This window comes from Thamnophis elegans, chromosome 14 (assembly GCF_009769535.1).
Source record: "Thamnophis elegans isolate rThaEle1 chromosome 14, rThaEle1.pri, whole genome shotgun sequence".
NCBI classification, from domain to species: Eukaryota; Metazoa; Chordata; class Lepidosauria; order Squamata; family Colubridae; genus Thamnophis; species Thamnophis elegans.
The window spans coordinates 49,001,737-49,025,193 of record NC_045554.1 but is presented as its reverse complement, the minus strand read 5'-3'; the positions used below and the strand labels follow the sequence as shown (position 1 = coordinate 49,025,193).

The 23,457-nt window shown below is 40.1% G+C and overlaps 1 protein-coding gene across 1 annotated transcript in view; it reads left to right on the top strand.

Annotated features, from left to right (window-relative positions):
- The window catches only part of ANKRD11 (ankyrin repeat domain 11), a 111,911-nt gene that overhangs the window by 4,110 nt on the left and 84,344 nt on the right, over positions 1–23,457 (top strand). Inside the window, exon 2 of the mRNA XM_032231194.1 lies at positions 13,250–13,329. The gene's annotated coding sequence lies outside the window, so the exon portion shown is untranslated. The remainder of the gene's footprint in view (positions 1–13,249; positions 13,330–23,457) is intronic.

The window sequence follows — 23,457 nt, the reverse complement described above, 5'->3', positions numbered from 1 at the left end:
ATCTAAGGAAAACCAGACATGAGACAGTATGAAAAATAAAAGAAGCATAATAAGGACAGAAATAATGTGCTGACAGAGATAAAACAATGATTGTTGTTAAAATTTATCATGGTGTATAAATACTATTTGTAATTTGAAGCCCGTAGGACAAATCTGAGAGCTGGCCTATAGTTTTGTTTTCAACTTAGATGTGAAAGAGGTATGAAAAACGTGGCTTTGTCTCAAAAAAATCTTGGTAAATACCTCCCTCTTAAGAGGGTAGACTTTGGGGAGGGGTCCACAGTATCTTACACCTCAAAGTGACAGTTCACAATTAGCTATCTGAGGTGGAACTCAGTAAAAGGCGGCGGGGGGGGGGGGGGTGGGGTAGTTGGGGTAGTTTCAGAGAGTAGCTGACTCATTAGAAGGTGGCCAGGTTCCTAGTGAGTAATTTAAAGCTTCAGCTTGTGTCCTAAGAAGCTTCTACATGCTCCTGTATAGAGGATTCATTTGAGAAGGATCCATGAGGAGTTTTTAAGAGTTGGATATTGTCAATATATCCGTTTTCTAAAAAGGAATTTTTAAAAAAGACACCAGTATCAGTGGCTCTCTGGTTTACCCACAGTGCAGAGACTCTATGAATGGTTGGGAGGATTTTCCCAGGGGTTAAGTAACCAGGGTGAATAGAGTCCACCAGAGTGGGGGAAGGATTTCCGGTATCTTGTCTTAGTAATACTTGACTCGACAGGTTTCCTTTTGTTTTGTTTTGGGGTTTTTTGCTGTGGTTTTAAAATTCTGTAAACTTGGTTCATCTACTGGTTGGGTTTAAGAGAAAATGCTGAACCTCAATTATGAGGCCTGACCTAATTTTTAAACCTTCTTTTATAACACTATAGAATAGTTTCTTGAAGATATGTTTTTTCCTTGACGTTTTAGTCTGACCTTTGGTTCTACAAACATAATGTTACAAAACTAAAAGGATTACACAGTGTATCTTATATGAATGTCTTAATTTTATTTAAGTTGCTCTATTAAATTGAGAAATTATAAGTGGAAATGATATGCTTCTCTTTTGGGAATATTGCTAATCTAATTTCTCATTTCCCTTTGTTGTTATAATCATATTTCATGCGTTAAATATTGAAGAAACTATATTTAAACCTCTTTGACAAACCTTGCAATTTCTTCGAAAGTTGCTATATAGATTTTGAGCAGTGCTTAAATCTGTCCTTTTTCTAGCAAGCTGCTTTTTTAGCTCATTATGTGAGTAAGACTGTTCTGTTGGCACAGTTTAGATGAAAAATTGACACGTATGGGAATTCAGCAGGTACTTCCTCATAGCTATTAAAAATATGTCAATTTTGTGCTGGTGGGAAACATGACCTGAGAGAAGCCAGATATTCTCCCCCCCCCCTCCATTCTTCATTGTTTTTACAGAGAAAAGTAAGCGTCCACATTCTTGTCAGCAATGCCCCTGCCATCTGCCATTGGTTTGCTGCACTGCCCTTGGCATTTATGCGGTAAATTATTTATCCTCGAGTCTGTGGGCAGACTCTTCGCCTCTTTAAAAAAAAGTGGAGAAGATTCTGCTTGTAACAGCAGAATGGAGTTTGATATAAAGCAGATCTGTTTGTAAGGGCAGATTTCTTAATTGTTGAATAATATTTTTATAAACCTATCAAGCACTGTGTCAACTCATCTGTAGAACTTTTTAACCCTTATAAGGATTGTATATTTGTTGGTAACATATTTTTTTATTATAGATGATCCAGTTTTTAAAATTTTTGCTAGAAAAAGGAAGAGTTGTGAACAAATGGGCTTTAAGGGTGGCAGTGAGAATAGCAATCTTGGGTTTTCCTTATGATTACACAGCAGTCATTTAGAATTTAGAATTTAGAATTTATTTGTTATTTATAGGCCGCCCTTTTCCCTGAGGGGACTCAGGGCGGCTTACAGTTCATGGGAAGGGGGGTGCAAGATAAAACATAAGACAGTGCATAAATAAAACAATAAAACACAACTTTCATTCAGCATTCGGGTGGGGCGGAATAGAATCTTATCCCCAGGCCTGACGGGATAGCCAGTTCTCAAGTCATATGCTTGTTGTGAAGAGCAGTGACAACTTCACAACCACAGCCCACTAATAGTCCTGCTGCCTTCATTGGCTGTGACTAGGAAAAGGAATGTTGTTAGCATTTGGGAAGGCCATGTGCAGCTGTGGAAGCCATGTCCCTGGTCATTGGGCATGCTGCCGATGTGGAATAATGGAACTTACTCCAAAGACTATTCTCTGTGGCTGCTCCGGCCCTCTGGAACGAACTCCCCGTGGAGATTCGGACCCTCACCACTCTTCAGGCTTTCCGCAAAGCCCTTAAAATCTGGCTGTTCCGACAGGCCTGGGGCTGATGAGTTCCTGTCCCCGCTCGAATGGTGTGCCTGTTGAGTTGTTTTTAAAATTGTGGTATTGTTTGTCTATGTCTTTTCCCCCCTATTTGTATCCCTTACCCCCCCCCCCCCGACTTGGGTTGTGAGCCGCCCTGAGTCCCTTCTGGGAAAAGGGCGGCATAGAAATATAATAAATTCAATTCAATTCAATTAATGCTCAACTGAACGGCTGAGTCTTCACCCAGGGTGTAGACATGCTTTGTTTATGTGTAAGTCATTTACTAAATCATAATCGGCTGTGTTTGCGAAATGTGTTAAGTCCAACTTTACAAGCTGCCTTAGAATGATGCATGAACCATATTGTGCAATAGTTTAAATCGGGTGTCAAACTCAAGATCTGGGGGCTGGATGCCCACATGGCCCCTGGGGTACTTAAATTTGGCCCATGGTGCTTCTGCCAGAGAAAACAGACTCCTGAGCTCCACTTTCCGCTCTCACAGCCTCCTGCAACCTCTGCCAGTGAAAACGGAGTTTGGCAGGGCCACACGCAGAGCTCCCTTTTCACTGCCAGAGGGTTGCAGGAGGCCGTGGCAGCCGAAAGCAGAGCACAGGAGGCCGTTTTCGCTGGCAGAGCATTCGGACCACCACAGGCACCCCTGACAGGAGTGATGTCAAGCTGGCCATACCCACCCTGGCCATGCTCCCCCCCCCAAGGTCAAACACAATCCCAATGTGGCCCTCATTGAAATTGACTTTGACACCCCTGGTTTAAATGGTCAGGGCTGAGGTTCTTCCTGTGTCCAAGAGCTTAATGTGAATGTGTTTCACATAGTGCATTCTCATGTTCTTTGGAGAAATTTCTTTTAGACCTAACTGCATGATTGCTTTCATAACTTTTTCATTGGGTAATTACATAAAATGAGGATGTAGGATTATGTTTTACATACGTGAAGTGGTTTAAGTAGAAATACAGATAGAGAAATACAGATCTAACTATTACAGGAAAATGGTGGCAGTGTGGGTTGGGGAACTCGTGTGCAAATAACGAAATCATTTGTTTCCTCTTTCATTTAAATTAAGAGCTATAAATACTACATATGAGAGCCCCCCAGCAACAGAGTGAAAGCCTGCATGTCATTTGCCAAGGGGCCAAGCAAATCCCTCTGATAAGTCTGCGTGCAGGACCAGGAGGCCACTGGACCTCCTGCTTAGGTCCCCTGGCAACTGATAAGCAGGGTAGCTTTTGATTTTGGAAAGAGATGGCATCATGCAGTTATCAGAACTGGCAATTCTGGATAGAATTCTTCACTAGAACATGGGCATTTTTAAAAAATGAAAGTAGATTCTACCATTCTGCTTCCCAGTTAAAAATATAAATCCATGGCAACCCTTTTGTGTTAATTTTATTTAGTCCTGATAAAGGTCATTCGGCTATAGATTTTGGAGCGCTTTTCCTAGTTCACATATTGTTTGCTGAAAATCAATATTGTTCATTTCCTTGCTGTTGTGTTCTACTCTAGTTCACATTTTTATTAGACTGGAGTGTGCGTTCACTGTTCGCATGTATGTACATATAGTCATGGTTGCTTTCTATATATTAAATAATACAACCAATGTTTTATATTTTCAAATGTTTTAAGCAAGCTTTAGAGATGTTTTCTGGTCTTGGCTGTTTTGAGTTCACACTCGAATTCGATCCAATGCTTGGTCTGTGTGATTGGGAAGTGTAACTGGAAATAATGGGTTCCAGTTAATGGCTGCTATTCCTTTGACATAGCTGTGACAAGAAAGCAATCGTATCGGATTGAATATTCAGAGGTTTGTTCCAGAGGCAGACTGATAGGATAATGTGACATTTTAGATACCACATAGATAGGTATCCCCCACCCCCACCTCCCCTCCCCGGATTTCTCTCTAATTTGATCCTTCAGATTTTTCAGGGGTGCATCCCTAGGTTTGTTTTCTTGGCTGTCCATGGTATTCTCAGGCATCTTCTCCAATCCCAAAGTTCAGAAATATCAGTACCGCTTCTTCAAAATCCAGTTTTTGTGTCCATAGTGTGTCAAAGGGAAATACCATCGCTTGCATCATTCTGATCTGTACCTTCCTAGCTATGGGCACCTCATAGCAGCTGAATATATTTTTTACAAGACTTCTATTGTGGCTCTACAAAGTGCTGGCCCATGATGTGTTTCTTGACTGCTTGTTCCTTCATTATTGCTTGTGGGTCCTGAAAAGCAGAAGCTTTCTAACTGGAGAGATCTACGTTCAGTGTTCAGCTATGGACATAAAAATAATTACAAACCAGTCCTCCTTTCTTAGTAAAAGTCACCTGAAAAGATTGAACTGAAGATTAACTGGATCGATCTATGTACTGCATTCTGACCTTTTTAGTAAGTTTTTAAAATGTATTAAATGTGACTTGTAAATTCTAAATTTTAATTATTTCTTCAAATAAATTGTGCTGGAAATAAGCAAATGAGTTATGATTTCAAATGAATAATCCAAGCCTTATATTAATCTCTTGACCCTCTTTCTCCTTTGGGGCGTGGACTTGTACTGGAGGCTTTTATCCAGTATTTTCAATATGTCCTGGATAGATTTTAGTTAAAAGTGGTGCCATTAGTCTACATTGTTACTTTCTGGCTTTCAGGCTGAAACCTTAGTACTGCAATCCAGCAATTGAGAAAGAAAGTCTAAAGTTTGTAAGTTGATTTCATTCATTTTGTACCAGTTATTTTTAGCTGACACATTGAAGCATTGATTCCAGATAAAATCTTCTTTGGTTGATTTGAATGTTTCAAAAATCAATATTGTAAACATTGGTATGCAATCATGTACTTCCTAAAAAAGCATCAGCCAGTTTTGCATAGTTAGACGAAAACAAGATGGATATGCAGCAGTTGAGTTTGAGGGAGATTTTACCTTACTTTTTATGGTTCTAAACCAGGGCTCCCCAAACTTGGTAACTTTAAGACTTGTGGATTTGCTATATTGGCTGGAGAATTCTGGGAGTTGAAGTCCACAGTTCTTAAAATTGCCAAGTTTGAAGACCTCTGTTCTAAACATACTTTTAACACAGGTAATTTGCTATAATTACTGTTTAGTTTATTATGCTTTGAGTTTCTGCTGTGACTTTAGTACAAGATCAGATAACTTTGTTTAGTATCAGGAAGTCTGACCAATAGATTTGCTATAATTGCAGCAATTATCTGTCTCTGAGTAGCAAAGATCTACTTTGCATCCCAGGATTTTTTCCCCTCCTGTCTCATCAATGAAATGTGAAAAGGCAATTTTACCACTCCTAATCAGTTTGTATTGTATGGGTACAGGGTTTGAGTTCAGTATGTGCAAATAGGTGTCCTTCTACTGTTGGCTTCTAAAGAACTTTGGCTGTAATAAACATTACCATATACTATTGTTGACAAATCAGTTTTATATACAACAAGCATTTCAGCAACCTTTAAAACGGAATAATCAATTATCACAAATTGTGACTCTGTGCCAGTTTAGGTCACCAAGGGGCTCTATTTATTTTGAGAAGAAAATCTAAGAGTAGTGTTAAAATCCTGCTTCCCAAAGTGTCTTTAGAAAGATGGAAAGGCAGTGTTTGCATTTTGTCATGCAAGATAAGTTTATGTAGAACGAAATGCCTGGAGAGAGAGCCCCAGTCAATCACACGGTCCTCCTGGAGCATGTTCAGCAGCTTTGAAAACTACTGCATTCTTTCTTCATGAGTCACGCCTGCTAAAGTTTGGAATAAGTAAGAGGACATGTAGATACTTTCCCAACCAGCATTATATTTTAGGTGGCTAAGGTTGAGTTAGCAGAGTGAAATCTGCTGGAAGAAACAGTAGCTCTCTTTATTATTTATTCAGTTTGGTTCCCAGAGCGAAGATTCTCAGCTTTATAGTGTACTTCAATTAATTGATACCTTTTGTTTATTGAAATAATGTAGGTGCCTACTAGGCAGTGAGTTATGTTGTAGTAATTATGCTTAAATATTGTGCTTATTGGAAGTTGACATATCTTATAATTGTCCCATGAAAGCTGTATACATAGAAGTTGCCTTGCATGCATCCTTTCAAGGACCCTATTTTGGCCCCTCTACAGATAGTAATTTACATTAAAATATTTTTAATGATTGTGATTTATTATCCAAGTGCAATCCTGAGTGAGCCTGGCCTGGTTTTGATTTTCTTCTTTGACTGTCTTTTACTGGGACATTTTAATAGTCCTGAATTAATCTTCTCTTTTTTATTCGCTTTTAACAAATCCTTTTATTTGATTCAGTTTCTGATAAGTTGTTTATGGAACTATGTCAGGTCCTAGAAAAAAGCAAATAAACCACTTCAAATGTCTACATTCACACATTAGTTGCTGATCTGAACTAAGCTATTGATGAGTATTAACACAATTTTGAGGTAGGTCAGATTTGTTTAACACTTCTATATGAAATACTCTATTTAAAAGTTTTCAGCAATGTATTTGTGTAAGGAAATAACCATTTAAACTGCAAGTCCTTAAGCAATGGAAATGTTTTCTAGCCCAAATAATTTCAAAATTTTAATCATCTTAATATCTGGTTCAGTGCCATATGTTGTTTTGGAAAGCACATTGCACATTCACTGGCTGCTTGTCTTTGATAGGGAAATCACAGCTTTAGTATATTTGGAGATCGTGCCTCTTACATTAGTGCTTAAAATATAATTGTAGCAATTTGTTCTTAAGCTATTACTGATCTAAGGCTGTTTGCATCAAATGGGGAAAAAAAACTAGTTTTGAAGAATATAGCAGAAAAATAATTGTGTTAGTCATTCCTCCTTATTTTTGTCAATTTGTGAGATTTGTGCTGAAGTATTCTATCAGCCATGCTGCTAATGTTCATGCATTGTGCATGTTTTTGTTATGGGGTATAATTTTTTCTGAACTGTATTTTGCTTTAATTTTTTTTCTTCTGTTGTTATGGCAACTCAGTCCAATGTAGCAGTGATTGCTAACAAGTGCTAGGTTATAGTGCCTTTTTAAAATGAAGATGCATTAGTCATGTTGCAGTTTTTTGGCCATAGAATTTTGCTGGTTTGGAGATGTTCTTCACATATTGTAGCATGACTGCAGGTCTTCCAGCACCTTTCGGGATGTAATGTAAATATATTTTACAAATAGTTCTTTTGAGTACAAGAATTGAATTCCTCATGGGGTCTTAAAAATTTCTATAGCATCTGTTGAGTGGGTTTCAAATCTTGTATTTTAGATTTGGGTAACTAACAATTTCATTAGAGATATTTTACTTCTGTGTGATGGAGTTCTTTCAGAAGATATTAATATTTTGAAATGCAGACGTTCACATTTGTGTCCATGAAGAAGAAATGCCTTTTACAATATTTTATAAAAAAACAAATGGTTATCTTATTGACCGTCTTGTCCTTAAAAGCCTGACATTTATGCTGTTTATTTAAAGTAGCCATGTTGTTAAGGAATATTTATGCTAAAGGAAAATGAATTTCTGCTTTGTTCGTCTGGCTTTTCAAGGTTTTTTTTTTATAAAAGCAGTGCGTTTCTTATGTAAAAGTCAACACATACAGATCACGTTCTTATAGATTCATGATGGCGAACCTATAGCACGTGTGCCACAAGTGTCATGCAGAGTTCTCTCTGCGGGCATGTGAGCAGACGCCAAGGTCAGCTCTACCACGCATGTATGTGTGCCTCCCTCCGGCCCGCTGATTTTTGGGTCTCTGCCACACATGCATGAGGCACGTGGGGCCTGGGGGCATGCATGGGGGGGCAGGGGGAAGCATGGGGGGCAGTGCACTTTTGTGCCCTGTTTTTGGTTTGAGGAGACTTCAGGGTGCCCAGAACAGGACGCAGGGGGGTCGTGCACATCCAGGGGGGGAGTGCGTGGTGGGATGGCGTGGGAGGAGCATTGGGGTTGTATGTGTACATGCAGGGGGGCAGGGGGCATTACATTATCGGTGTAGTCATGCGTGTGCATGATTTCGGCATGCAAAAACAAAAAGGTTAGCCATCATTGTTATAGGTTGACAGAACTGGACTTATCTCCATTTGGTAGCATTGATAGGCAAACTACGGCCTAAACACAAAAAGAATCAGACACCATAAACAAAAACAAAAACCAGGAAACTTCTTGTCATCCTTAACTTTGAGGCTCCGTTTCGAATTCCATAAGTAAATGATGAGAAGTGCCAGAAGACATACCGTATTTTTCAGACTATAACATGCACTTTGTTGTCTCCAAAAAGGGGGTGAAAATGTCTGTGCGCCTTATAGACCGAATATTGCCGAAGCCCCGCCCACCCGCCCCTTTTTCAGCCTTTTTTTGGGCCATTTTTGAGGCTTTTCTTGCCCCCCCCCAAGGGCTGAAAAAGCCTCAAAAACGCGCCAAAAAAACCCTCGAAAAGCTTCAAAAATGTGCCAAAAAAGCCCCCCAAATGGGCCAGAAAAGCCTCAAGTAGGTAGAAAAAAGGCTGGGAAAGTGCCAACACCCCCCCCAAAAAGGGCCACAAATGAAGCGCACAGAGGCCAAAACCCCCCTTTTTTGGTTTTCCTCTTCTAAATTTGGTTGAGTCTTGCAGTCAGGTGCATCTTATAATCCAAAAAATACGGTAATCGAAATGACTTAATGTACCCATTGGCTGCCACCCCCCCCTCCCCGACTCCCCCAGCTGTTCCAAATGCTTTCCTCTTGATGATAAGATTTCTAAAAACCACATTTTTGTGGGAATGTTCAGAGTCCTCTGTTTCTTTTCCAGCACAAAAATAGCTGACAGGAGAGAGATTGGCTTGAATTAAGCCAGTTCCTTCCATATGGCCAAATGCTTCTGTGCATGCAAGGGTTGGGATTATTGTCCAAGGTCTTCTTTTCGAGTACGGTTGATCTACTGCGTTGGAGAGTTTTTGGGAGCGTCCGTCCTCCGTGTGGGTGCCTCTTCCTTGGAGGAACAGTGGCAGCAGTGGGGCTGGCGACTGTGGTCCTATGGCATCCTATCTGCTCTGGCATCACTAGTTTTTGAGGGTGTGGTAAATAGACTATTATATAAATTACATTAAATATTCCAGTTGGTTGCCATTTTCTTCTAAGCTCTTCCGTATTCGATGGCTCTGAACATTTCTAAGTTTCTTAACGTGCTCTCTGAAGAAAACAATAAAGCACATTGTGATTGGCACACAGGGCCTGGTTTTGGTGTGCTGTGTATATAACCAGTCTTATGAAGCTTGGCCTAAGAGTGTTTTTGTATTTCAGAGCCCTTAATTTTCTTAAGCTGTTTTTGGAGGAAAAGATTGTTGAAATAATCATCAGACCATTGCATGTTCCCAATAAACCATTCCTTTTGTTAAAGGAATCTTGCAATTCTTGGTAATTAAAAGACAGTTTTTAACTTCAGTGTGTAACGGAGAGGCAGAGTGCCTTGTGATGTACCTGAATAGCCTATGGTTATCACCTAAAGAGGAATACTGGACTTATAATATCACTGGGAACAAATTGTAGTTATTCTTAATTCTGTATCGTGTTCAATGCAAATTCATAGATTTGAAGCCTACTATTTTGTATGTACTGAAAAAATAGTTTATTTTATCCAGAATATGAGAGAAAACTTTAATAACTACTTTTAATAGCAAAGTTGCCCATTGTAAACAGGCCATTGCTCTATGTGGCATTTCTGGCTAAATAGTATTGTTACTAGTATGCTATTCAATGCTTATGCTTGCATCTTTTTTTTTTAGTTTTTCCACGTTAAGTAGATTAATGATATTTGATAGGTGGAAAGGATGTAGAGGGAATGAGGGGAAAAGAAGCAAAGAGGATAGGATTTTCTTGTAATAATGACCAACTCAGTTAACTTGCTTTTTTGCTTTAAGGTTATATAAAAGAAAGTTATATTAAAGGTTATATTAAAATTTTAGAAAATATGTAGCATTTTGCAGTAAATTTCTGTTGTTGCTACATTTATAAATTTCTGTTGGATCCTAACCCAATATTATCTAGAGTATTTTTTTCTGACCATTTCTGAATATAGACTAGGGTTGCTGGACCTTTCCAGCATCTTCCATTCTCCCCCCCCCCCCCAAAAAAAACCCAAATCCTGTTTGCATGTGAAAGCAAAGCACAACAAATTATCTTGTAATAAAAGCAGTAATAGGTAGTTTTACCTATGGGCATTTTTTCCTTGTATGTGGGCCAGGAAGATCCACATACAAACTTCAGCTCCAGCAGAGTATGAAGTGAATTTGCCTGAACAGTTTTCCCCACAGATTTTGTTTTAATTATGGGCTGAAATTTTAAATTTTATGGTGATTAAATTCTTAACTGAAATAATAAATTACCCTAATGGTGATATAGGAAGGATTGTATGGGTGTCACAATTGAAATGTTGAACTGGTACCTGGGCCTAGGGTTATATTCTTCCTGAAGCATTCAGCCCATTACCTTGTTTTAAAATAGGTTAATTTTCTCTAAATGATTATTATTAGGAAAAATTGTAAAAACCCTATGGACTTTTTGAAGGAAGACTCAGATAAAAATATGGTGATCAGGGATGAAGAAGGTTAGTTTTGCCATCCTCAAAGTTCTGTGAAGTTTGCACAATGGTGCCTATACAAGTAGAATCAATAAAATGTATCATTTTACTTGCTTTGTTTCATCTCTGCATCACATGCTGCCTCTTTCTGTTTAGAATTGCAAAAGATCCCTGTGGCAGCTCACTGAAATAGAAGCGGTAATATTAGAAAGGCCTTTTTCTTTTCAGGAGAGCACTTAGAAAAAAAAAACACCAGTCAGACTCTTTGCTTTTTATCTCTGCATTCCCTCTCCATCTGTTCCTTGCTTTACCGTGTGCCCTGGAAGTTCACCCGCCACCTGTCCCTAAAACGAATTCTCCTTTCGCAGATATATTCCATTTTAGATTGTTTGACATTGTTTGGTGGCGGCTGATGTGGTTTTTACTTTCTGAAAAAGGCATGGAAATGGAATCTTTTGTCATTGTCCTTCTGGATTGGTTTGTTTTGCCAGGTACCCCATTGGTTTAGTTTCCCAAGTTCAGAGACTTTTTACTGTTGTGTTTGTATTGCCAATGTTATTTGAATCAAGCAGCCTTAGGAAGTACTGAACCCTTTCTGAGCCAAAAAAGCCGCTACCGGCGCCGCCTTGTTCTTCGTGCTGGCGGCACATGCGCACCCAATTGCCTGCTGCGCCGGAGGGACTTGTCCAGGCAAGTCCGAGTGTAGCGACGTAGCAGGCAATGGGATGTGCACGTGCGGCTGGCGTGAAGAACGGCGGTGATGGCAGCAGCTTTTTTGGCGACCTCCAGTAATTTCCGGCAGCCTCCAGCCAGCCGCTGCTGCCAAGATGTGACTGGCAAAGAGGCGGCGGCTGGGAGGCTTCTCGCGGTTGCACCGAAAAAGAGAGCTTGCCTTCCGGAGTCCGGATCAGCCACAGTGGGAGGAAGGTAAGCCCGAAGAAAGAGGCAGTCGTGGGGGAGGAAGCTGGGCTAGGGCCAGGGCCTCTGAAGGAGGGGAACCAGTGCAACACATGCAACTGGCAAAGGGAGAGCGGGTGGCTGCTCTGGGGCCTCGAGGAATGATGCGTCCCTGGGGCTCCTGACCCAAGGCGAAGGGCGAGCGGGCGGCATGCTTACTTACCTTTGGTGATCTGAGCAGAGTGGGCAAGGCGCAGAGGTGACTCGTAAAGCGAGTAGCTGGGCTGCGTGGCAAAGCAACATGTATAGGGCTGGGATGGGTGGGTCGAGCAAGCAGCAGGCGGGGTGAGCGAGCAACTGGGCCGGAGGCGGGATCAGTCAGAGGTCGCTACTGGTTTGGCAAACCAGGCTAAATTTCTCTTACCGGTTTCCCCGAACCGGTGCAAACCAGCTGAATACCACCTCTGCATGCTACAGTATGGTTACACCTCTCGTATTCGTCCAGTGTCTCTCTGACATTAGATGTGGTTTTGAGATTCAAAGTTTTCCCCAGTAATCTTTCGTTGGTAGGAACTCCACTGCACATTTCTGCCCTCTTAGCATTTTAGTCTTAGTTATAGTCCAGCGGGCCTTGCTTTTCCTCCAGAGATACCTATGGTTTCCAGGTGTGCTGCCATCCAAAGGGATTTAGAAGACCAAATGTGATTAGCTTCATGTGGTAAACGATATCATGTTAGACAATTATTTAGCTATCCCATTTTGTTGCTAAAATTAATATTTGTTGCAGTCTTTTATTTATTGCATTTACTTGAGAGTGCTGCGTGTCTAGATGTTGACTATGTGCTAAGCGTACAAGGCTCCCTTTTCTAGGTTTGCCTGGGCAAACTTAAGAGCCGCTCTCTTCTCTGCAGTTATGAGTCATGACTTGTTCTAAAATGCTAATACAGACACCAGATATTCCTGTGTGTGAGCTTGTGGAATACTGCTTCTCTATTTAAAAGTTGCCATAAATAGTTTAATTTTAAGCGATACCTTTACTTTAGAGGTGGAATTTGAGCCAGTTTCTTCAGATATTCTTTACGTGCTTCTGTTTTAAAAATTTTTTTCTCAGGGCAAGAATAACAAGTACAGTAAACAAGTTACATAAATTTGTGAATTGCAAATTATCCCAACCTCTAAACTTGCTACAAGATTAGCCTGCTACCCTTGTCTTTCTGGCACTACAGAGCAGAAACAATTCTTTCATATACATGTCCGTGTGTTTGTTTGCACATATACAAAATTTTAATTGTACTATCCTGTCAAGTAATTTTTGTGAACCTTTTGTATTAATGGAGTTTTGAAAGAGCTAGACAAAATGAAATGGAAACCGAGTTTAAAGGAAAATGTGTATAATTTAAACATGCATTTTTCTCTGAAATATTCATGGGGCTCTTTTTGTCTTTCAGAATATAGCACTGCTTCCGGGACACCCTTCTGTTGGATTTTATCTATGTCCAGCTAACTGCTGCTTTCAGCTATGGAATCGGTAAATATTTTTTGCCTTTTTTCAGTGGAATACTTTACATAAGTATGATTTAAAAAAAATTAAAGTGGATAATGTTTTTTCATGGCACTTAAATAGGAGTCTTTTTAATGGTAAGTAGCTCAATTTGTGCTGGTTGTAACACAGGATAATGTCTTCAACTTGTTCAGAAATTATAATTTTATACAGAATATAGCAAGCTGCTAATTGCAGTCTAATGTGAGATTGGATGTTCTCTTCTTAAGGCCTCTTGCCAGGAGAGAGTTATGTCTGAAAAGGTTATATCTGCCAGCACTTGCTGCTTGCTGCGAATGGCCAACCGACCAAGTGCTGGATGGCAAGGTAGTTTTAAGAGAGGTTGTGCATCCTTGGCTCAGTTGTGTTTGTGCAAAGTCTTGTGCCAAAGACTAGCTTTATTCATACATTTGAACAGAAAAAAATCAGGGCAATGTGTGGAAGAGACTCCAAAGTTCTGAAATTGCTCTTCAGAATATTGAACATGATTTTTGAAGGAGTTTCATTACAGTGCAATAGCCAAAGAGCAAGAATGGTGTTCTAAGTGTGGCTTGTGCTGTAGATTTGTGCCTGCCTCTCCTCCCTTCCATCCATCGGAATCTTGGTAAAGGTTATACATTAACCAACTTTTCAATTCCGATTGAGACTCGGCAAGGAGAGGCCAGCTGAGTGACTTGTTAGTGAAAAGGAATGTTCTTTCCTACTAGCACTTCTGCTAGGAGAGGTTCGTGTCCTTCAGCTCGGCTAAAGACCAAAGTTCTCCTGTTGCGCAAAGCCTGCGGATCAGGGTTTGCCAAGAGCAGGGCTCCTAAAGGGTAATGTGGCAAAAAACTCCAAATGTTTGAGGATAGTTGTCACCAGGATGGTGGCGGTTGGCCTTTTGTTTCTTACGTATAGCTAGAAAATATGAATCTCCCAGCATCTTTGCAAGACGATTGTTTTCCTTCTGCATTTGGAAAGTTCGGTTTCAGGTGTGTTCTTAGTTTAGTCTATAGCTGGAATAGCTACCCTGTTTTCCCGAAAATAAGACCTCCCCGGATAATAAGCCCTTGAGCGCATGCGCTGAAATAAGCCTTCCTCCCAAATATTTCAACACAGCAGCAGCCATGAGGTGACCACGCTCGCCGCCTCCTGCACCTCAAAAATAATAAGACCTCCCCGAAAATAAGGCCAAGCACTTAAATTAATATGCCAGAGTAAAAGATCTATTTCAATTAATGAGTAATTTCTTCAATATTTTGGTTAAGGTGTTGGGCCTATTAGTTTCCTAGTTGGGGCCTATTAAATAATGAGGTGTGGCCTTTGGTCCATAGGTAACAAATTGACAGCACTAGAGACTGTCTTTTGATCTGCTTCTCAGCAACTCTCTAAAAACTAAACAGAATTGGACCAAGAGTTGGGAATGAAGTGGGGAATAGCAGCAGAAGAATATGAGCTAGAAAGAGCTGCCTCTGGCTGGACTCTGTGGAGAAAAATATACCTGGAAAAAGGAAATTCTGATAGCATGTGCACAAGAAAGGCAATTTGGCAATGCTTTTGTTGCTGAATCCTCCTCTTTCTTCTTGGTTACGAGACTCAGGAAGTGGCCTTTAGGGTTGGAGCATCCTGATGAGGTTGTATTGGCTTGTGGAAGGAATAGGCCATGCTTGTTCAACGTGGGTGCGCAGATATGATCAGTGTGAGTCTGGGGTATCTATCATGGCCTGTTTGCCTTGGGAGACTCTTCTGGACATATACACGTCCAACGACGTAGCCCATGTTTTCCACGCAAGCTCTTTTCCCTTGTCAAGGCCCCCATCACAGAAGGAGGCATCCTTATGAATCTCTGCTAAATGTACTATTTTTATTTTACTCTGATCAAATAAATTATACTTGTAGCTTTGACTTACATAATAGGTATGAATTTGGGTGTTGTAAAGACAGGAAAAGTCTTTTCGGAAAAAAAAAAAAGTAGGAGATGTTGTAACATAATTCCTTGTGTAGGTGTGGGTCACCCATGGCCCAGTTCATACCAGGGCATGCAGAGCCACGCTGAACCACACAGGAGAAAACAAACTCCTAAAACTCCATAACATCCTGATAGTGCATAACATAACATCCTGAGATGTGCCCTACCAATGACGCCCAGGATTTGACCATATATAGACAGAACTTCCCTGAGCAGTAGATTAGAAATTGTAGTTTTACAGGCTGTCTTAAATCACATGCTGATTACTGATTTGCTCCTCCTGCCTTTGTCCTATCTCAATAAAAGGGGCTTCCAGACCCCCAATCTGGGTCGCTCCATCCCGAGAAAGATCGTGTCCTGTCTTTTCTCCACATTGGCCTCATGGACGAACCACGGGAACGTTACATTTGGGGACTCAAAGTTGTATTAAACATGTTGAAAGGATCCCAAAAGATGAGTGTCAAACGCTATTTTACTCTAAGTGTCACTGCACATATTCTACATTTCGGATGGCATAGGAACTTAAAGATTATATTCCTGTGAATATAAAAAAGATTTAAACTGTTACTTAACTTTCATTATCCTACAGAGATGTCCCTTTAATCGAGTCATCCAGTGAGGTGCACACCTGTAATCCTTTACCAAATTCCCAGTCTATAATTCATATAAGGTCGTTTCAAGTGCTCCGGAGGCTTCAGGGACCTTCAGGAGGCTTCCCTGAAGCCTTCGGAGCAGTCAAAACGACCCTCCGAGCAAACAGGAAGTCCGTTCCTGAACTTCCGGTTTGCCCATAGGGCCGGTTTTTTGTGCTCCGGAGGCTTCAGGGAAGTTCATGAAGCCTCCGGAGGGCCTCCGGGGTGGGGGGGGGGCGGCTCTTTTCGCCCTCCCCAGGCTCCTATAAAGTCTCTGGAGCCCTGGGGAGGGCGAAAATGGCTTAAAAAAAGGGTGAACTCGGCTGACAGAGCAGCGCCTTGCGTGCCCTGACAAATGGCTCTGCGTGCCACAGGTTCGCCATATCACTGTGCTAGAGATACCAGAGACTATAGCAATAAGGAAAGTTTCTGAATCTGTTAAACTAGGAAAGATGCCTGAGTCAGATGGATTTTCAGGTTCTTATAAAGATCTTGAGGATGAACCTTTACAAAACACAATGAATACTGAGGAAGGATGCCGGAGTGTTAGAAAGGGGCCATTAAAATTACCAAAAACAAGATTTGACTTTAAAGAGAGACTATAGGATGATATCATTGTTGAATAAGGATTACAGGTTGTTCGTACTGATTCTAGCTGATAGGCTGAAAATAATTTAATGGAGGGTTTTACCTATAAGATAATGCTAGAAATGTATTGGACATTTAGGAGTATTTGCAAGAGCATAAAAAAAAAAAAGCCAAATTGATGTTGAATGCAGAGATTTGGATGGGTTTTCTTGTTCAAAGTTTTGGAAGATACGAATTTTGGAGAGAACTTTATAAAATGGATAAACGAGCCGAGGTGGCGCAGTGGTTAGGGTGCAGTACTGCAGGCCTCTTCAGCTGACTGTTATCTGCAGTTCAGCGGTTCTAATCTCACCGGCTCAAGGTTGACTCAGCCTTCCATCCTTCCGAGGTGGGTGAAATGAGGACCCAGACTGTGGGGGCGATAGGCTGACTCTGTAAACCGCTTAGAGAGGGCTGAAAGCCCTATGAAGCGGTATATAAGTCTAACTGCTATAAGATCAATTTACACTGCACAGAAAGTATAAATGGAGATCTAACAACTGTGAGATACAAAAAAGAACAAGAGAGGGATACCCACAATCTCCTATCTTGTTTATTTTGTTTTTGAAATACTGAATAAAGATATAAGACAAAAGGAGAAACCTATGCAAGTAAAAATTGAAAAAGAAACTTTTTTAGATGACGTGGTGTTGGTTCTGGAAGATTCTTTGAAGGGAATTGAAACATTAATGGGCAAATTAATTTGGTGCATTAGCAGGTTTAAAGATGGATAAACAAAAGATGTAGATGTTAACGGAAATGTGAAAATAGAAGAACAAACAATTGATGAATAAGGTGGCGTTTTAAGATTGAAAAGAAAGTAAAAATATCTGGATGTCATTATGACAAATATGAATTGTATGTTATTTGAAAATAACTATATTAAGACATGGAATGATAGTAAAACAGATATGTTAAGATACAACTGTCATTGCTGGGGAAAATTCCTGTAATAAAAACGAATGTCTTGCCTACAATCCTGTTTTTGTTCCAAACAATACCTATTTTGACAACTGATGCACCATTTAAACAGTGGCAGAAGGATATACCTAAGTTCGTGTGGAAGGGAAAAAACATGAATTAAATACAAAGTGCTATGAGATGCAAAGTAGAGGATTGGGTTTACTTGATTTGAAAATGTTTCTTGCATCGTGCTGTTTGGTTTCGATATAAGTGGGTGTTGCTGAGAACTAGAAGGCTTTTGGAGCTAGGAGGAGCGTGACTTGAGATTTGGGTAGCATAGATATTTTTGGTACAATAAGTCAAGTTTAATGAGGATATTGAAAAAAAACATTCTGGTAAATGTATCACATTGAGAATATGAAATGGATACGAACTGTTGTGCCATAAAGCACCTTTATGGATCTCAGCACAAGAAGAAGCATTTCATAGGTGAGAAATAATAGGCAGACATGAATAGCTAACATTGTGAGATACTGGAATTTTGTTGAGGGGAATCAAAATAAAACCAAGAGAAGAACTGGTAACAAATGTTTGTAGTTGTCAGTGGTTTTCTAATTTACATTTATTAGAAAGATTTAAACTAGCCAACATAATTAATGGTTTTGAACAAAGTAAGATTGAATGTAAAGTAGTATTGTATACAAATGATGAAATGTGGTTGCTAAAAGTATAAACTATGGAAAATGAAATGTGAAGTGAAAAAATCTATAAAAGTGGGTTAAAACTTTTGGTCATAATATACACATGAAAAAATATGTCCCTGAATGGATTGAAGTTTATACTTTATATGTATAATCTTAAAGATATTTTTTATAAAATGATATATTGTTGGCATATGCATACTGAAAGCTTATGTACAGGAGACAAATTCCTTGTGTGTCCGATCACACTTGGCCTATGAATATGTCACCAGAGAAATTGTCTAGAATGTATAAAGGCATTTCAAATTGATATTGGAAATATAAACAACAAGAAGGGACATTTTATATTTGGTTGATGTGCAAAAAAGGTAGAAAATTCTGGGTTTTGTTGGTGGTTACATTGAAGAGTATAAATCAGTCCTTTTATTTTGAAAATTCGACAGAATGTACAGTGCTGTGTTTTGTGATGTTGAATGTCTTTATAGTGTAAGCATATTTATCTACTCAGGGTTGAGGTCCATCGAGTTCATGGGGCTTATTGCCCCACAAATGTGCTTAAAATTGTATCTCTATTCTTTTCCACAAAATGCCAACTAGGGTAATGAATACAGGCCACCACCAAATATTTAACACAAGAAGAGGATGGTTCATTTAAAGTAAAGCTGTTCTTGTAATTATGCTAGTAATGAGCCAGTTTGCTGGCCTAGAAACCAAGGTGGTGAGTTCTAGTCCAGCCTTAGGCATGAAAGCCAGCTGGATGACTTTGGGTGGCTCCCTGCTTTCAGCCCTTGTAAGGTGGTTGTTATGGGGAAAATAGGAGGAAAGAGTATTGTATTAGGTATATTTGCAACCTTGAGTTATATTAAAAAAGGGGAGGGGGATAGAGTGATCCTACTAAAACTAAAGATAGGAAGAGGAGAAAAACATATTTGTTACATCAGACCTGAGCATTTTACGGTTTGCGGGCCACACCTGTCTGTCTGGCCCACAGGGGCACTGGGAGCAAGCACCCTCCACAATGGTTCTAGTTGTGACCCCCACAGGAAAATGTATCCCCCCCTCACCCCCAATGTTACATGGACATGGCTCTTTTAGAAACGCTGAGTACTGTGTATTAAAATGAATGAGTACTAAAATGAATTTCAATGGTGAAAAGAGTAAGGTTCTACATTTAGGCAAGAAAAACAAAATGCACAGGTACAGTATAGGTGGTACCTTGCTCAACAGTAGAAACTGCGAGAGGGATCTTGGAGTCCTAGTGGACAACCATTTAAATAGGAGCCAGCCGTGCGCAGCAACTGCCAAAAAAGCCAACACAGTTCTAGGCTGCATCAACAGAGGGAGAGAATCAAGATCACGAGAAGGGTTAATACCACTTTACAAGGCCTTGGGAAGGCCACACTTGGAATACGGCATCCAGTTATGGTCGCCACGATGTAGAAAAGATGTGGAGACTCTCGAAAGATTGCAGAGAAGAGCAACAAAGATGATTAGGGGACTGGAGGCTAAAACATAATGAAGAACTGTTGCAGGAACTGGGGCTGTCTAGTTTAATGAAAAGAAGGACTGGGGAGAAATGATAGCAGTCTTCCAATATCTCAGGGGTTGCCCCAAAGAAGAGGGAGTCAAACTATTCTCCAAGGCACCTGAGGGCAGAACAAGAAGCAATGGGTGGAAACTAATCAAGGAGAGAATCAAGCTAGAACTGAGGAGAAATTTCCTGACAGTGAGAACAATTAATCAGTGGAACAGAAGTTGCCCCCAGAAGTTGTGAATGCCCCAACATTGGAAGTCTTTAAGAAGATGTTGGATAGCCATTTGTCTGAAATGGTATAGGGTTTCCTGCCTAGGCATGGGGTTGGACTAGAATACCTCCAAGGTCCCTTCCAACTCTGCTATTGTATTGTATTGTATTGTGTTGTATTGTATTGTTGTTCAGTCAATATATCTCTGTAAATAAAGATTTGGAACACTGAAATGTTATTTTTCAAAGAGCAACTTTCCTTCTGCCAATTTTGCTTAAGTGTAGTAGTGACATTCCCAACTTCAGTTGATTTTAACGTTCAGCATTGCACTCTGTAGTAGAAGTAACTTTAGGAAAAAATGGAATAAAATAAGATGATCCACTTGCGTACATACTCTAGGTTCATATTTAGCACTTCTTTTCATATCACTATAAAAAAGGATAAATTCTTGCATTTCACTTTCTAAGCTGAACGTGTCAGAGAGGATTAAAATCATATGTGATGAGTTAACCTTTAGTGACTAATGCTTTGTCTGGATGTGCTAATTTTAGTTCCTTTCTCCAGTGGCCCAGCTAGAAAGTGGAAGAATCATTTGGGCCTACTATTTGCAATCCTGGGCATATACACACAGTGTTGTTTCTTTCATTATAACATTTGTTCCTTCTGACGTCTTCTAATCTAAATTAACAAATAATGGGTGAGGATGTTCTGCATTCATATCTTTTCAAAGTTCCTCTGGCAATGTTAGTAATGTGCAATGTAGCTGCTCATTGCCTTGTTGTAAAAACAGACATACAATCTCAAAGCTTGGGATAAAACACACTTCTGGTTCAATCAGTTCCATCTCCTGCCACTGATGATAAGAAATTGTGGGTGGTATAGTCTAGAATATTTGGGGTACCTTTTGTTTATTGCAAACTAGAAATGAAAAATTGTCTCCTGGCCTTTCAGGAAGAGGATGGAGGGATTGACGGTTTCTTTTTCATATCTGAGTGCCGTTGCTTTTTCTTGAGACAAAGAATCAGTGCTGTGAAAGAGGTTCCATATACTATGGCTTGATACTAAGGATCAGGAATGACCATTTTTTTGTAGGCACTAATGAGTGGCCTCTGATTCCCAGAAAGGTGTTCCATTAAAACTCTAAAAGAACACCCACTGTTTCTCATTTTCCCTGCCTTTTTGCATAAGGAGCTCAGCCCTTTGCTGAACTCTGAAAGCAAATGAAAATAATGAATTCTTCCTCCAAGAATAGCAATAGCAGTTAGACTTATATACCGCTTCATAGGGCTTTCAGCCCTCTCTAAGCGGTTTACAGAGTCAGCATATCGCCCCCAACAACAATCCGGGTCCTCATTTTACCCACCTCGGAAGGATGGAAGGCTGAGTCAACCCTGAGCCGGTGAGATTTGAACCGCCGAACTGCAGATAACAGTCAGTTGAAGTGGAAATAGAAATATGGTGCATGAAGTTAGACAGGTAGGGGCCCAAATGAATGAGACATTCGTAAAGATGATGAACAAAGCCAAGGAAGAGAGTTGCAGCAGAATGTCAGTTGGCGCTTGAGCGGACGGGGGGAAAATGTGAGAATCCCAAACGTGGTGGCGACTGCCTGTTGTGTATACGCTGACTCCAATGAGCATGGGATGCTTCGTTGGTGAACGTCTCCCTAGCTATCAGAATAAACGAGATAATTGAGAATATTCAAATTAATATAGTCCTTCTTTCCCAATCTGATGCTTTCTGGCTATATTAGACTTCATGGCCAAACTGGGAAAGGACGCCAGATGCCTTTGCAACTCCGCCATAACTAACTTTACTTGATCCATGATTAATTTGATTGTTCAGGTTTTTAACAGTTCTGGTTATTCTCTGGCAATGGCAAAACTTCTTATTGCAGCCTTTTAAGAAATAGACTTCCTCTCTGTGTTGTGCAAACAGAATAAAATCCATTTGTTGTACTTAGTGTTTTTTTTTTAAAACCTCATTCTTGCAGTCTTGCCAATATCCTGTATTTGTTTTTCACAGGAAAGCTTTTAACTTTACTTTAATGCAAGCTGCATTGTGATACATTCTACTTATTTTAATACTTTATAGTTGTACCACAGAGCAAATGGATTCAGAAACTGACCCTTCCTTCCCCCCCCCCTTGCAATTTTTCAGTGAGAAAGATGATTTTTTTCTGAGCTGAGGTTGGTTTTTTGGGGGGGAGGGGAGTTTAAAATAGGAGCCTTTCTTGTCTCCCTGTTTTCCGGCATGTAGCAAATCTTCATTCTCGGCCCAGTTGGCTTTAACAGAAGATGATGACAGGGTCAGCCATGACATGGAAATGGCTGTGATGGTTGCCTTCTTCATGGAGAGCCCTTGGTGGGCAGCCAGGGTTCTCCAGGGACTTGCAGTCCATAACTTTAAATCATTGCACTCTGGTAAACTTTGGTCAATCATAATTTCAGTACTTTTCTTAATAGTTACATTAGAACAGTGTTTCTCAACCTTGGCAACTTGAAGATGTCTGGACTTCAACTCCCAGAATTCCCCAGCCAGCATTCGCTGGCTGGGGAATTCTGGGAGTTGAAGTCCGGACATCTTCAAGTTGCCAAGGTTGAGAAACACTGCATTAGAACAACTAATCTTCTCAAATAAATATAAAAAGAAGACACGATTTGCAGCTGTTGTTTTCCTAGCTACTCACATTTATTGATTTCTAAATCAAATGTAACATCGTCACATTTTTAGAGAGATAATTGAACCCGTAAACATGATTGACAAAAATGGGCTACCAGTACATAAAGTTAAGCTTGGATCTGCTATGTTCATTTGTTTCATTTACTTGGAGTTTCCTCCCAGTAGTTCAAGGCCAAACTCAGGCCTGTTCTGTCCTCACAACAGCCCTGTGATTGGCTCCATAGGGACAGTCCCAGGCTTCCTCGCTGGGTATGATTCTCTGATTTTAAGCTGACATTTTCAGCACTGGGCTGGTTTGCCTAGCAATTTAAAGAATTGTCTGCATTGACAGTCTAGAAGCATCTGTGTTTTTTATCTTATTGTGGTTGATTGTGAGCTGATATAGGCGATAAAATGATCTTCACTGCAACACTTGTTTTTATATATTACTATTTAGGTAGAGGATTTTATTTAAAACATTTTAAAATGTTTACTCATTTTCAGGTACTTGCAATTGTAAACACAGCAAGGCATAGCATCACATACATACACCTCGAAACAGTTTGCATGCGTCGCATTAAGAGATTGTGGCATTTGGATTTTTCTTCAGACCCAGTGTGGCCCCTTTAGTGCAAACCCAATGTTGTTAATGGAAGTGGCAGATCTCATGAGTGCTGCTCCTTGCTTCAGCCTTCATCATCCTTCCCTTCGGTTTTGTCTGAAAGTTCAGTTTGTTAATCTAAGAAGGACAACTAGATAGATAAAATCAGAAGGTGGTTCAGTAATGAATGTAGTAACAATGAAGAATTTGCCAGTAAAGCTCTGTAAAATGTAGCACGATTGAAACTTCTTGTTCACAGGCCCAAACACGTCTAAAGAGCTGCAGCAGAATTAGCAAA